This window comes from Eurosta solidaginis, chromosome 1 (assembly GCF_040869045.1).
Source record: "Eurosta solidaginis isolate ZX-2024a chromosome 1, ASM4086904v1, whole genome shotgun sequence".
NCBI classification, from domain to species: Eukaryota; Metazoa; Arthropoda; class Insecta; order Diptera; family Tephritidae; genus Eurosta; species Eurosta solidaginis.
Window position 1 is genome coordinate 39012067 of NC_090319.1, and position 14596 is coordinate 39026662.

At 31.9% G+C, this 14596-nt stretch overlaps 1 protein-coding gene across 9 annotated transcripts in view; it reads left to right on the forward strand.

The window, feature by feature from the left end:
- The window catches only part of pros (prospero), a 294879-nt gene that overhangs the window by 38435 nt on the left and 241848 nt on the right, over nucleotides 1-14596 (forward strand). For 8 of the 9 annotated variants that reach the window (XM_067787447.1, XM_067787422.1, XM_067787401.1 and 5 more), the window contains one exon: nucleotides 12900-12947. The gene's annotated coding sequence lies outside the window, so the exon portion shown is untranslated. Of the gene's footprint in view, nucleotides 1-6759; nucleotides 6885-12899; nucleotides 12948-14596 lie in introns of those variants that run through there. The other variant, XM_067787467.1, reaches the window with a different exon arrangement.

Consider the following 14596-nt stretch of genomic DNA (forward strand, 5'->3'; position numbering starts at 1 on the left):
AGTTGCGCGTCACTTCTCTTTGCAGCACTCTTAGCTGTTATCGCGCTGTCATCGATAGCAGCAGAGAACTGCATTAAGCATGCTACAAAATTGCCTCAAGCTACAATAATACCAGAGATCTGCAAAATGTTACTTGTAAACTTGTAAGTCAAATAATAAACAAGTAAGTCAGGTGCTATGTTATTGCTGTTGTAGTTGTTGTTGTTACTGATACTGGTGTTGTTGTTGTTAATGCCGTTGTTGTTGCAGTTGCTGCTGTTGTTGTATACCCGCTATCTACCGCTGTCCATGGTGCTGCTGTTCACAAATATACAGCAACTCTTGCAAATAGTTGCTTTGCTCATCATCTCATCGCTTTCTCATTATCTGCGTCAACCTAAACGTTGCACGTCCGCTCAACTATTTTATCTCACACACACTTATCTGGCTCAATCAGCTTCTCAACTTTTCTACATAAAACAAAACCTTACACCCCTTTATGCGGAGTTCGCAAGTACTTAGTTCTCAGCAAAGAAATTTTCTATATATTCTTACATATTTATAATGTTATTATATTGAAGGAAACACATCTAGAAATGCATATGTGTTTCATCATGCATATCTATGTATGCGTGAGTTGTGTAGGCGTTTTGTTAATAGAACCTAGCACAAAAGTGAATAACTCGAAGTAACATTGCTACCATTCTCAGAGACCGACAACCAAATGTATGCATAAACGATGCGCATATAACATTTCAAGTAACTGTTCACACGACTAAGCATCTTCTCCTGTTCGTGCTCTTCATTTGGGCTGCTCAGCAGAGCACTCAATCGGTTGTTCGTTCTGTTGGCGGTCGTTTTGGTCGGTCGTTAGTTTAGTTACTTAGCTTCTATTTATGCCCCTTTTGCAATCTTCAGCCGTGTTATTGAGATCTGCTCATTTTTCGTAAATTTATTTAATTCATTTTCGTCGTTGTTGCCACATTCGTATTTCTTGTATTCGCTTCATGACAATTTCCTACATTTAGTAGTTATGCTCTTACAGTTTTTACCTCATACCCACATATTTATATATACATAAATATTAATTTCGTCTGGTTGTAGTTGCTTGCCTTAGATATTATTTAAGTTTTCTTTGTGCACACATCTTCTTCTTATTTTATCTTTGCTTGGGCTGGTAGTGTGTATGTGTGTGTGTGTATGTGTGTGAGAAGAAGTCACATGCATTGCTCTGCTGTTAGCTGACATTTTAAATTACATTATAGAAAATGTAGAATTTGTTATGAGTATTGAGTGAGTTAAGTCCAATTAGAGGTGGGTGGTGGTAATGATGCTTGGTTCATTCCGGTTGGCCGGTTAAGCAGTTGGATAATATTTGTATGCTCACTACTTTGGTGTGTGGGCGCACATTTGCTACAAGTAATTTAAGTGTACCTGCACACATACATTCATACACACAAATGAGCTGCTGAGTTCTTTGCTCTATAATATGTTTGCATGTATGTGTGCTAATGTTCGTCTTCGCATATTCTGAGCGTTGTGTTTTTTGGGACTCTTAGCTCTTGGGCTCTTGGCTTAGCTGCTGCTGCTGCTTATCTATTTAGCTGTGAGATGTTTTTTTGTATGTAAGATATTAGAGCGACTTCTTCGCCGCCTCGTCGACGACGTTTTTCGTTATTATAAATATATATATATATTTATATATATATAAAATATATTTATTCATATTATAACATAAAAGCAGTTGGCATATACTTCTTGTGAGACATTCGTCTTGAGTCAAGCGAACGCTTAGTAGCGTACACACTTGTACGTTGTCTCTTGTGTGCACGCGTATACGTTCTCTAGCTTTTGAGTTGAGCAACAAAAATTTTGAGAAAGCAAAAATTTTAAATAAAAAAAATTTAAATTTAAAATCGAAATAAAATTAAAACAAAAATTGTGCAAACGCAGTAAATTTAAATGCATGCGTACTTGAAAAAAAATATCTCATATGGGCTTATTATAAGAAAATTAAGTTTGTGTGATTTTCTCATTATTGCGTGAAACTAATTATGTGTATGCTTACAGCAAAGAAACAATGCGTAAAAAATTTTAAATTCTGCATTTTAACAAACATAAAAAGTTCAAAAATTAAATCTGCTCAAAACAAGAAATGTGAAAGCTTAAGCGCGGCTCTGAAAATATCTTGCTTTGCGTGGTAAAAAAAGCAAAAAAAAAAATATTTATGAAAATAAATAAAAATAAATTTCTTTTTTTTTTAATTCAAATTTGTGTGCATGTGATTTTATGGCCATTTTCAAAGGAAAATAAAAACATTGTTTTGTTTTGCATATTTAAAATATACTAAGTCTATATATTCAGCGAATTTTTCAAAACTTGTTTAAATTGGAAAGTTTTGAACAGTGAAAATTGTTTTGAAATGAAATGAGAAAACTCAGTGCAGTTTAAAATTGTCTTGATTATGTCAAAAAAGGGTAATGCCTGCATTATTTATTTAATTTACTACTACAAGTTCGTGGCTTTGGCACAGAAAACAAAAATTATAGCTTGCGCAAAAATTTAATTGAAGAAATATATCAAGGCTCTGAAAAAAATGTTGCTATTACACTGTGTATTTGACTCAAACCAGTTTTTTTAAGTTTGTTGTAAAATTTGATTTTTAAAATTCTTAATTTTAATGAGTTTTAATGAAAGTTGTTTGTAAGAAAAACTAGAAGCAAATAATTCTGAACAAAAAACAAATAACACTTATTAGTTATTAATCATTCGAGTAATTTTTTTTTCCGACTTTCACAAGTTTTGGTTTAAGAAAATTTTACTTTTGAAAAATTTTGAAAATTCAATACATAACGAATATCCAGTCAATTTTAAATGTGTTAAAAATAAATACCTAACTGCGCAAAAAATAATTAAAACAAAAGCAATGAATGCAAAGCAAAAAAAATTAAACGAACGGGTTTTGAAATTTGTATTTGCAGGAGATTGATATTTAAAAAAAAAAATTTTATATTTCTAAAACTTTCAAACAAAAGCAATGAATGCAAAGCAAAAAAAATTAAACGAACGGGTTTTGAAATTTGTATTTGCAGGAGATTGATATTTAAAAAAAAAAAATTTTATATTTCTAAAACTTTCAAAAACAAGTTGACCCATACCTGGAATTATGTTTGCGAAAAGCACCATTTTTTTTTTTCAAGACGAAAAATTGTTCCTTTAAGAATTTGTTTTTTCTGTACAAAAAAAAGTAATTTTTTATATAATCATATACCTAATTTTGTACTAATCTGTTGGTATGTTTGAGTTTTCAACACTGTAAGACTTAGGTAAAAAATATTTGAAGCTTTTGAATTATTATTGAAAAATTTTATATTTTCTAAGCCAAAAAATAGTAACAAAAACTTGTACAAAATCTAAATATCTTATTATTAAATACATATATTTATTCATTATTTTTATATTCTTTTATGAACCCAGTTTTAACTAAAATATTTGGAAAACAATTTTTAATTTTTTTTAATTTTTAAAAATTTATAAAAGAAATATTTTTGGAGTCTTTAATGAATTTTTTCAATATGACTTGAGCTCATTAAAGACTTCAAAAATATTTACGTATAAGGCTAATAAAATTCATCAAAAATATAAAAGAAATAAATAAAAAATTTGTAAAATTTAAAAAAAAAACTTTTCTATTATTTTTCCTCGCTTTCTTAAATTTTTCCTTCCTTTTTTTTGACATTTAGAAAGTTATTATTTTAAGAAAGGCGTTTTCTAGTATTAGAATAAAACATTATTTTTTCTTAAATTTTTTTTAAAGTATGAAATTTTGAATTTGTATGAGTTTTAAATTTTTGACAATACTTTTTAAGAAACTGTGCAAAAAATATGTGAATTTTAGACAAATTAAAAAAAGATATATTTCGTGAAAAGAATTAAATACCGGGGCGACAGTAAATTTCTTCATTGTTCATTTTAACTTTTGGAGAATTTTAGCATTTGCTTGAAGATTTTTTGTTTCTAGTAATTTTTGATCATAACTTTTAAGTTTTTGAAAAATGCTTATTTTTTGGAGAATAAAAGATTCGGCAAAGCTAAAACTTAAAATCAAAAAAGGAATAAATCAAATAGTACTTAGGAGTCAAAATTTTTCATTATTTTGTTACTGCTGCAATGTTGTTTCCTTTTAAAAAGTTCTTACTTTAATTTAATTTTATACAATTTGAGAATTGTACATCATATTATTATATATTTTAAAATTTGTTAAAAAAAATATAGAAAGACAATTAAAATTTAAAACAATTATTAGCTCTTTGTATGCTTTATTGAGACTTTTTTAATTTATCATAACTTAACTAATAAATAAATTTTCCTAATCTACCAGCAAATTTATTATTTTATTAAATTTGATCTTGAATTGGAATGAAAAAATTTTAAATTTTCTGATCCTTAACACTTGAACAAATTTGGATTCCAAAAGAATACAATTTCAAACAGAAAACCGCATATTGAAATTGCTTTTTTGCTGTAAGAAATTATAAAAAAATTATAAAATATTAAATTTAAAAGTTGGGAAAAAAATTGTATATATATAATTGTATGTATGTATATATATTGTTTTTCTTGAGCTTTCACAAATTATTTAATAAATATATATATATTTAAAACGTTTGAAGTATAAAATGTGTATTCATAAATATTTCTCAAACTTTTTATTAATTTAAGCAAACAATTTTACAGACAAATTTTTTTTAATTGAAAAAAAAAAATAATTTTGCTATTCTTTAATTTTAACAAATATTTTTGAAAAAATTATAAGCACTAAAAAATTTATTTATAAAAATTAATTTTTTTATCTTTAATGAATTTCGATCTTTTGTTGTAAATTAAACTTAACCAATTAACATTGTAGTTTCGACTTATCAGTTTCTTGCAACAAACACACTTTTTTGCTGTAATGTTTTCGGCATATAAATACTCTGCAATAAATGTTCTGTGATCAAAAATTATTTATAAATACTAAATTGATTAAAATTACTGAATTTTCAAACAATTTATTGCCAAAATATCTTTCGTTTGCAAACTAAATTTTAATACGAACAAAAGAAAATTTAATTCAAATATTAAATTTTTCCTGATTTTTCGGCAACAATAGCAAAAGTTGAAAATTTCTTCACACCAAAAACTTGCAGGAAGTACATACTTTAAAAAATATTTTGACGTTTAGCCAAGGTCACATAGACGGAATGAGTCCCAGAAAGCTTAGAAGTTTATTTTGATAAACACGCTTTTCTGCTACTGCTATATATGTATATGTGTATATTTAAAAAAAACAAGCCATAAAATCACATTTCGCATTTTCAAATGCAGATGAGGGTGAACTTTTTGAATGTAAGTATAATAAAAGCTTAAACAAAGCAAAAAGAAATTAAATGAAAATTTAAACAAAAAATATATGAAAACAAAAATACAACATGCAACAAAATAAATGCTAAAAATTATGTGTGCAACAAAAAAATGCATTGAATTGCAACATTTTTAAATTTTTGGCGTGCAAAAAAAACGAAATAAAAAATGCTAAAACAACAAAACAAATGTAAACTAAATAATACAGCAACTACAACGAAACGATAAGTCAGTTAAAAAAAAAACGAAAAAATGTAGGCGTCGCTGGCGCTGCATTGCCGACGCTACGTCATCAACAGCTTTATTTATATCAGCCGTTACCATAATTTATTTGATGAATGAAAAGAGAATCTAAAAATTTAATTTATTGCATACATTTGGGTTGATTATGGCACGTTTTGTGTGGAGATGTGCATTTAATTTTGATTGCATACATTTAGGCGCACATTTGTTATATGTGCGTGTGTGCGTGCACGTGTGATTGGCGATTCAACCACTTCTACCTCTACGTAGCGCAAACGATTTCCGTTTATTATTGTTTGCTTTTTGTTTTGAGTATTTTTGCTTTCAACACGTCGTTAATATCAACAACAACTACAACAATAACAACCAGCGTGCCGTCACGTCGTAGCAACGATTACGCTGCACTCATCTTGTTTTACCATCAAAAACAACAACAACATTGAAACATATATTTGCGGCAGCATATCTGGCGTCAATTGTTTTTTTGAGTTGTTATTATACGCAAAAATTGCAAGTGTTTGTATTTGTTTTATGTGTGCGTTGCACTGTTGCTGTAAGAGAATCAAATTAAAACGCTTATATAAGTATGTCAAACTAAACACGACAATAACATGGCAAAGACAAAAAATTACGAAAAATCAGCAAATTGATCAAATAGCAAGCTTAAAACGACGAGGAAAGTGAAGTGAAGCTGCCGCAACAAAGAAAATCACAATTTTTTTTCCTTGCCATCCTGAGATCTTTGTTTGAATTTGTGTTTGTGGGAAATAACAAAAACAACGCTACAACAACATACACAATAAATGAGCGCTCACAATTAAATGCTAAGGAGCTACTGCTCACACTACACCGTGCACAGCCACATATGCAAGGAGAGATATACATACATACATATAAACACATGCGCCTGTTTATGTTAGCTAATTTCATGGTTATATGGAAGAGAGCTCAACCATATTTGAATGAGCATAAATAACAAATGCACCAGCTATCAAAAAAGCGCATATATATGTACATACATACACCTGCTAAATTAGGCTTATGATGCTTAACGTTAATTTTGGCTTTAATTACAACAAAAAGAAATGAACGCAATTGCTAGAAACAATAAAACGACGCTGCTATCATGGCTGTGAAGAATGTTGTTGCTGCACGCTTAAATCGAACTGTTGCAGCGGATGCGCTTACGAGCGCTCGTGCGTACGCGTATTTCTACATGAAGGAACGTCTTCAAGCCTTCGTTTTGTAAAATTTTAAGGGTAAAATATCGGAAAGTATTGGTGAAAAAAATAAACAAAAATAAAAACAAAACAGATAATTTAATATCTAATGAAAAGGTAGAAATGCGAAATTTTTTCATATTTCATATGTATATTTGCATAAAAAAATTATAAGAGAAAAGCAGGGAGAGGGGGAGAATACCTAAGCATGCCTTTTTAATTGTGTTCGACTTAGTTAAATTTTACTGGTTTTGAAGTCCTTGTATCTACGTTTAGTTTAATTTTCTATTTTCTTCACTTTAACGACGGCATATTGTAGTTGTGCGCAAACATGGGTTTTGGGCGAAATGAAAACTTATTATTTCATTAAAAACAATTTTATAATTTCATTTAGGCCTTCTATGAAATAAGTATTATGAAATCGTGACCCCGGGGTCAAATACTTCAATTTTTTTTTTTTTTTTTTGCAAAACCCTGGTAAAATCGAGAAATTTATTTTCATCATTGTTTTCTTTACACTGGTACCATTTAAAAAAATAAATAAATGTTAGGCACGATAACCTCCTAAGAGATTTTAGGCCGAGCTTCTCTTCCAATTTGCATCGTGTTCCTTTTAGTTTTGCCTACATATTTGGCGGGACGGGACCTATTGGTTTTATGGCGACTCCGAACGGCATCTGCAAGGCAGATGAGTTTTCACTGAGATGCTTTTCATGGCCGAAATAGTTTCGAAATGCTTTCCCAACACTGCCGAGGGGTGACTACGCTTAGAAAAGGTGTCTGCAAATTGAAAAAATGTGTGTCAAAAATTTTGATATTGCTTTGTCCGGGGCGTGAGCCCAGGATCTTCGGTGTGGAAGGCGGAGCACGGTACTATCACACCACGGCGGCCGACAAAAATTTAAAATTAGATAGAGAAAATATAGAGAAAAGCCCAATTTCGCTGTTTTAAAGGACGCTACATGAAAAAATAATGGCTCGTATCTCGTTGCATGAGAAGCGGTCCGAACGAGATGGGCTATGTTTTTATTTTTACCATTTTAAGGTACTGTACTTAACACGTTGCTATTTTCGGTTGTTTATTTTTTTGTACTCATCTGAGCAGAGCTCACAGAGTATATTAATTTTGTTCGCATAACGGTAGTCCGTAACGGCATAAACTAATCGAGATAGATATAGACTTCTATATATCAAAACGATCTGGGTGAAAAATGAAATTCATTTAGCGATGTCCGTCCGTACGCCCGTCTGTCCGTAAACAAGAAACCTTGAGTAAATTTTGAGGTATCTTAATGAAATTTGGTATGTAAGTTCGTGGACACTCATCTCAGGTCGCTATTTAACATGAACGAAAATTTCGAAAAACCACTTCTTCGATATTGAAAATTTCTAAAAACCGAAAAAGTCCGATAATTCATTGCCAAAGACGGATAAAGCGATGAAACTAGGTAGCTGGGTTGACCTTATGACGCATAATAGAATATTTGTAAAATTTTGGACAATGGGCGTGGCACCGCCCACCTTTAACAGAAGGTAATTTAAAAGTTTTGCAATCTGTACTTGAGCAGTCGTTGAAGATATGTATCATGATGAAATTTGGCAGGACCGTTACTCCCATTACTGTATGTGTTCTAACTAAAAATTAGCAAAATCGGATGACGAACACGACCACTTAAAAAAAAAATATTAACAAAATAATTTAAAATCTTTAGAGTATATAAGTAAATTATACCAACATTCAACTCCAGTAATGATATGGTGCAACATAATACAAGAATAAAAGAAAACTTCAAAATGGGCGTGGCTCCGCCCTTTTTCATTTAATTTATATAGGATATTTTTAATGCCATAAGTCGAACAAAAATTATCCAGTCCTTGTAAAATTTGGTAGGGGCTTAGATTATAGGACGATAACTATTTTCTGTGAAAAAGGGTGAAATCGGTTGAAGCCATGCCCAGTTTTTATACACAGTCGACTGTCTGTCCTTCCGCTCGGCCGTTAAAACGATAACTTGAGCAAAAATCAATATAACTTTACTAAACTTAGTTCACGCACTTATTACTATATATCTTGGTATTAAAAATGGGCGAAATCCGACTATGACCACGCCCACTTATTCGATATCGAAAATTTCGAAAAATAAAAAAAGTGCCATAATTCTATACCAAATACGAAAAAAGATATGAAAAATGGTGATTGTATTAGTTTTTTGACGCAAAATATAACTTTAGAAGAAACCTTGTAAAATGGGTGTGACACCTGCCATATTAAGTAGAAGAAAATGAAAAAGTTCTGCTGGGCGAAATCAAAAGCCTTTGGAATCATGGCAGGAATACTGTTCGTGGTATTACACATATAAATAAATTAGCGGTACCCGACAAATAATGATCTGGGTCACCCTGGCCCACATTGTGGTCGATATCTCGAAAAGGCGTCCACCTCTAGAACTAAGGCCCACTCCCTTTTAAAATACTCTTTAATAGCTTTCATTTGATATCCATATCATACAAACACATTCTAGGGTCACCCTAGGTTTATCTTCCTACATGGTGATATTCCCTGATTTGGCAAAGGATGAAGGAAAATCGTTCCAAAAAACGTCACCCTTGATCTACAATTATATTATTTATTCCCAAACTTAAGTGATATGGAATTAAGAACCACTTATAAACCATCTACGAAACCCTACGGAATCATACGAAGCCAACCCAGCTATAATTATACTCAGATGATCAGAGCTCACAGAGTATATTAATTTTGTTGGTATTACCATTTGTATGTATCCATGAAAAAGACAGTTTTGTCTCCAAACCTCTCAGCTGAGTATGTAATGCCAGGTTACACCCGAACTCAACCTTCCTTACTTGTCTGGTTTACAGCCTTCTGCTGTTTGGCTGCTTAATCCGCCATATATTATTTTTATCATTTAAGTCACCATCCTCTTCAAACTAGATATGTGAACGCAGCTCACCCTTCCTATTCGGTTGCCCATCAAGCAAATTTGTCCCATTTGATTCCCATTATGGTTCTAGTAAACTCACTTTCGTTATATCTCAGAATCAGGCACATATGTAATTTTGTTTATACAATATTTTCACATTTAAATCAACCAAATAACGAAGTAAATGTTATTCCAAATCAAGTAAACAACAATATTCCAAAATTATCAAGTATGATGAAAAATTAATAAAAAGTGTTTAAAAATATGAATCATAAATGATTATTCAAGAATAATCACATTTAGGGTACACTTTTCTCCCGACGATACATTGATTTTCGAATAAAAATAATTTTAAATTTGAACATTTTTAATCATCTGGAAGTGTGATATTTTCATATCTTTTTATCAAAATTTTCAAAAAATTCTGGCTGGGTTATCTACTACTATTTTATTACCTTTATATTAAGTCCCTTTGTCCACTCATTTCCATACGAATTTTTGACCCACGGAAAAGTCGTTTTCGGTAACTTCCCGTTTAGCCATACACTTGATACTAAGAACATAGTTCAGATATGAGAGACATTACAATGCAAGTGGAAGATATCCGCTAGGTGGCGCATGGATCGAGATATACAGAAAATTAATTTTAAAATGGAAAATTTGCGATCGACTTTTAACTAACTTCTCGGTAATCCACAGCCTTGAAACTTAGCACATAGTTTGCGAGTCGATGGCACTACAATTCGCGGAAAACAAAATGCCGCCAGGTGGCAGACGAATCGATATAAACGAAAATCCCTGCAAATCCCTGAAAAAACGCAGGGAATCTTGCGATCGATTTTTAAGTAACTTCCCGGTTAGCTGGAGACTTGAAACTTGGGCAGTGAGTCAGAACCCGGTGACAATGCAATATGTGATCAAAAAAATGCCGCTAGGTGGCGCATGGATCGAGATATTAGGAAAGTTTATTTTAATTTGAGAATCTTTCAATCCATTTTTAACTAACTTCCCGGTTACGTAGAGACTTGTAACTTAGCACATAGTTCGAGACCCGGTGACAATATAATTTATAGAAAAACCAAAGTTGCGCTAGGTGGCGTGCTAATTGAGATAACTACAAATCCCTGAAAAACGAGGGGAATTTTGCGAGCGATAATTGAGTAACTTGCCGGTGAGCTAAAGACTTGAAACTTGGCCACGGATCACAACCCGGTGGCAATGCAATATTTGATCAAAAAAATTTCGCTAGGTGGCGCATGGATCGAGATATTAGGAAAGTTAATTTTAATTTGAGAATCTTTCAATCCATTTTTAACTAACATCCCTGTTACATAGAGAATTGCAAATTAGCACATAGTTCGAGACCTGGTAACAATACAATTTATAGAAAACAAAGTTCAGCTAGGTGGCATGCTAATTGAGATAACTACAAATCCCTGAAAAACGAGGGCAATCTTGCGATCGATTTTTGAGTAACTTTCCGGTGAGCTAGGGACTTGAATCTTGGGCCGGTGGTCAGAACCCGGTGACAATGCATCATTTGATCAAAAAAATTCGGTAGTTGGCACGCGGATCGAGATAGTAAGAAAACAAATTTTAAATTGGGAATCTTTCAATCCATTTTTAACTAACTTCCTGGTTACCTAGAGACTTGCAACTTGGTACTTTGTTAGAGGACTGGTGACAGTACAATTTTTAGAAAACAAAGTTCCGCTAGGTGGCGCGCTAGTCAAGATAACTGCAAATCCTCTAAAAACGGGTGGAATCTTGCGATCGATTTTCGAGTAACTTCCCGATGAGCTAGAGACATGAAACTTGGGCCGTAAGTCAGAACCCGGTGACAAATGTAATATTTTATCAAAAAATTTCCGCTAGGTGGCGCGTGGATAGAGATTTTGAATAAACTAGTTTTAAATTGGGAATCTTGCAATCGATTTTTAACTAACTTCCTGGATATCTAGAGACTTGAAACCTGACATATAGTTTAAAAGTCTGTGAAGGTGCAATGCTTGATCAAAAAGTGTGAGCTACGTAACACACAAGTCGAACTATTTAGCAGATTAGGCCATACCTGGTAGCATACATGGGCAGCCTCCTGAGTGTTGCAGGCGTCGTAGAAATTCACCTCGTTGAAGGCCCAACTCAGTGAACGTCCTTGAAAACTTTTAGGCGTACGCGACTTTCACCACAATTATTTTAGACTTTCAGGCGTATGCGAATTTCACCACGATTTTCAGCTGTGCAAATTAAGTAGCTGAAAACCGAGGTGGAGTTCTCTTGTTGTGATGCGAGGTAGAATTGTGTTGTTTTCGCCAGTGTTGTCAGCGAAAATTCCACTTTTATAGTTTTAAATCCCAAAATGCTTTTACAAGAGCTATTGCTAAATTTTTTTAGTCAAAATTCAACAAGACTATGTCTGTATTAAAAGAAAAATTGCCTTCTATTTTGTGGTCCATTTAAATAAGGTAATCTTTAAAATTTTTTTATCAACTTTTTTTTAAAGTTAACTATTTAAGTTTTTATTTCAATTTCACTTAAAAAAACTAATAATTTTATTTCTTTCTTTGCTGATAACTTTGACATATAAAGCGCACAAATAGACAGATACTTTTAAATGCCCAGATGCCGCTTAGCTCATTGTTATTAATTGTAGGCGTTTACCCTATAATTACAAACTCATGATGCATCTTCAATGTGTTAATTATGCATCTTTTGCCACATTTTCTTATCAGTCTCTCAAGTACGATAAGCTCCAAAGTCATTCCGTAGTAATATGCTTACTTATTTAGTTGTAGAGAAAAATATACATACATAGATCATAACAAGGGGCGTTTTTCATCATTTATCAGTAAGAGGATGGGCAAGTGTTTTCTGAGTATAAGGAAATAATTCCAAAAATTTGCTTACCCTAGGGACTACTTCGAATAAAAAATAAAAAAATTTGAACTGTGTTGTACACTAAAAACAAAAAGCATGAACTTTAATTTATTGTGATATAAAAACATATTTAAACAAAATTTTTATAAAACATGAAAAAAACATTTTTTTGTATTAACAACTTAACTCGAAATTGTTAATCACAAACTATCTCGTATTTTACAAATAATTGCAGGTTACACCATATCGAGAAGTTATCCAATGAGAAAGCCGCTGAATTGTGGTAAGTTCAAGAATATTTATGTTTATATAATGTTATGTATGTATTTATAATAAAGTATTAAGAATATATGGGAGAGGAACGACTTAGATACTACAAAGTTTAGTCCTTTCCTACAAATTAAGATGACTAATTCGCGCTCTCTAACATACATGGGTCCTTTGAGGAAATTTTTTGGATAAGAAAATGATTGACGTGTGGACTTCGATCTTAAGCCTTTTTTTTAACTATTATGTTTTATTTTTTCATTCCCTTTTGTTTACTTCTTTGAACAAAAAAATGCTTCGAACATGTAGTGGATTCCTTTTAAAAATGAAATTTTATTACTTTACATTTCTTTGTAAAATTTTGTTTCATAAATTTTGTTTATCTAATGTTACGTTATTTATAAATTTTTTATTTTTTTTTAATATTTTTCGAAATTAAATTTATTTTTTTTTATTATACAACTTGAAATTGGAAAAATTGCACAACCAAAAGAAAGGCCATAACCTAAAAACTTAACTGATTCTGAATTTGGTTTAGAGGCAGCGTTGTGCCATCTTCATTACCAATTTCTCTCAAAATCAAGAAAATAAAATGAATTTAAACTTACAATTTAATTTAAGAGAAGGACGTAAGTACCGCCCAAGTTAGGAGGCAATATCTCTGAACTAAGACGTTCGAATCTCAGCGATGACATCAATATAGTCATGTGTCAGAAAGAAGAAGTGCAAATATTTTTTTCTAATTTAGTGGCCTTAGTGCTGCTTTGGGATTCAGACTCGCCACGTAAGAACCACTTTTAATACAAACCTGAAACAAATACCTCGTACGGATCACCCTTTGCGAATTCTTGTCTTCTTATTACTAAAATTACTGACCCAACAGTGATGAGAAGCGTGAGACAAGGCTTAGCAATGGATGGCAGCTATGGTGTCGTATATGTGCAATAGAAGAACCACGCTCCTTCTTTAAGAGCTGTAAGCCAGGTGTGCCCACGACTTGGCTCTTTCCATTACGATTTGGATAACATAATATCTCTGGAAAGAACAAAGTTGATTTAGTGCGCCACAAAGCATCAAAAGATTTACCATATGCGTTTTTTTTTTCAGGTGAAAGAAACCGAAAATATTCGTAGCGAAATCAGTTCAGATTTTAACCCGAAAGCAAATTCGGAATTGATACCGAAAGCAGTCCTAAATTTGAGGTAGGTCCGAAATGAACACGTAAAATATCACGAAAGTGATTCACTAATCATCCTGATATAGTGCCGAATTTATCTGGAAAACAACATCGCAAGTATCCCGAAATTAACCCCGATGCTATACAGAAATAGCTCCAAAATAATATCGAAAGCAATTTAGAAATAATCGCGAAAGCAATCTTAAAATTTTAAATAAGTTCAAAACTATTTCGAAAAAATCTCTAAAGCAATTCAGAAATTAGCCAGAGACAGTGCTCAAATAATCCTGACACCTTTCTCCAACTTATCGCAAAAATTATCCAGAAAAAATCTTGTATAATGATTTGAAAACAGAAACAGGATTCTCTAAAGACTGTGCCGAAAGTCGTCCCATCATGATCTAGTTTTACAACGATTTATAAAAATAGATCTGCGATGGAATTTACTACCGAAAATTTATTGGTTTTTAAAGAATCTTGTTTATTAC